The 1,728-nt window shown below is 44.3% G+C and overlaps 1 long non-coding RNA gene across 1 annotated transcript; it reads right to left on the bottom strand.

The window, feature by feature from the left end:
- Positions 1-568: 568 nt before the first annotated feature.
- On the bottom strand, positions 569-1,417 carry LOC119305475. Its single transcript, XR_005148677.1, has 2 exons — positions 935-1,417; positions 569-846 (listed from the first exon to the last, which is right to left on the bottom strand). It is a non-coding gene; the product is annotated as an uncharacterized LOC119305475 (long non-coding RNA).
- Between the last annotated feature and the right edge of the window lie 311 nt (positions 1,418-1,728).

Below are 1,728 nucleotides of genomic sequence, written 5' to 3'. Positions count from 1 at the left end.
ATCATCTTGCTTATTAATTTTATATGAAACTATCAAATCCATCTGTTCATCATTGTAATACCTCACTTTTTTAGTTAAGTGATTAAATTATTCCTAATATAAGAAATAAGGTAGAAAATCAACATCCATTTTTTCAAATATGTTTTATAACACAAAACAAATAACAAAAAATAATGCATTTTTAACAACAGCATAAACATATTTAGTTCTCATGAATGTCGTGTATCTACACCTAACCTTTTTCTCTAATGCTAAAGGTGATCGGATATTTAGCTTCTGCATTTATACAATCTACGAAAAAGATACAGTGGAACATTAATTCCTGTAGACACTTGAAGCAAGCAAGCACCTTACAGAAAACTGATGTAGCTCCGCAATTAGATCCTTCATTGCGCATCATGGCCTTATGGCTTGCTGCACTTTCCAGGATCAAACAAACTAAAACCATCTCACTTTAGTTACATTTTTAATTGGGATACAAAGTGTTGTCTCATTCAAATATTCCAACAAACATGAAGAATACTAATAAATAGAATAATACTGGTAGTCATTCGGCAGTTCGGCAAACTACGAAACCATGGCTGAATTGTTTCACGTACTGTACGGTGCATCATCAAATCTGTGATCTTTTAGTGTAGAAAAATGACTTGCAATACAGTAAAGAGAAAGGGAAAAACATTAAATTGATCCTCATCTTGGTGAATGGAGTAGCACCGTTGTAGTACATCTTAGAGCTGATACAGAGGGTCATGGTGACATACTCATGGATAAGGAATGAGGTGATTTTGGGCATGCATGGTCCATCCACGCATGTTCCTGTGTGCTCCATGTTCATCTAATCATGTGCTAATGTACAAGAGCTGTCTGTCAGTGAATCAAACATGGACATATGGACAGGAGCTGAACAAAATTTGGCAAGACGAAGAACAAATACCTCAATTGAGGAACGTAATGGAGTTGCAGTTGCTGGGAGCCCCTTGCCTTCTGGGCATGGTACGGGGGTAGGCTCCTGCCCCGGCCGCTGAGTGCCAGGGTGCGGTGGTTGCGGGGTCGTCCTCGCCTCCGAAGTGATGTGGATCCAGAGGGGGCTGTTCTTGGACGGATCTGTGGGGTTTGTGGAGATCCAACGTGATTGTATTCCATGCAGCTCGTCTGTGATGACATGACGAGATAGATGGCGAGAAGCGGAGGTGACCAGACGGGAGATCGGGCTGGTGGCGGCGCAATCCAAGCAATCCGGTAGTGTTGGGGAATTGTTCCATATGGAGCTGGGGGTGCGTGTCCTGTTCCTAGATGGGGGAGGCGCGTCGCGGTCACAGATGGGGAGGGCGCCCGAGCATCAGGGTACCATTGATCGTGGAGGAGATCACGGAAACAGATTAAAGCCTGTAATTAAGGCTGGTTTTTAGGGAAAAGGGTGAAAGGAAGGTGCAGAAAATCGAGATGGGAGGGGGACTACGTACGACGGAACGGAGGGGGTTTGACGAAGAGATTGACATAAGGGGGGAGAGGGAACCTTACGGTTCTTTTAGGTAGTAGAGAAGAGTTGATCTACCACGAGATCAGAGAGGCTAAACCCTAGAAGCTGGCCTATGGTATGATCGTTGTTGTGTCCTATGGACTAGACCCTATGGTTTATATAGACACCGGAGGGGGCTAGGGTTACACGGAGTCGGTTTACAGAGAAGGAGATCTACATCCGAAGGACTCCCTCACCCAACGCCTCGC

Source organism: Triticum dicoccoides, chromosome 5B (genome assembly GCF_002162155.2).
Source record: "Triticum dicoccoides isolate Atlit2015 ecotype Zavitan chromosome 5B, WEW_v2.0, whole genome shotgun sequence".
Taxonomy (NCBI): domain Eukaryota; kingdom Viridiplantae; phylum Streptophyta; class Magnoliopsida; order Poales; family Poaceae; genus Triticum; species Triticum dicoccoides.
This window is presented reverse-complemented; position numbering and strand designations above follow the sequence as displayed.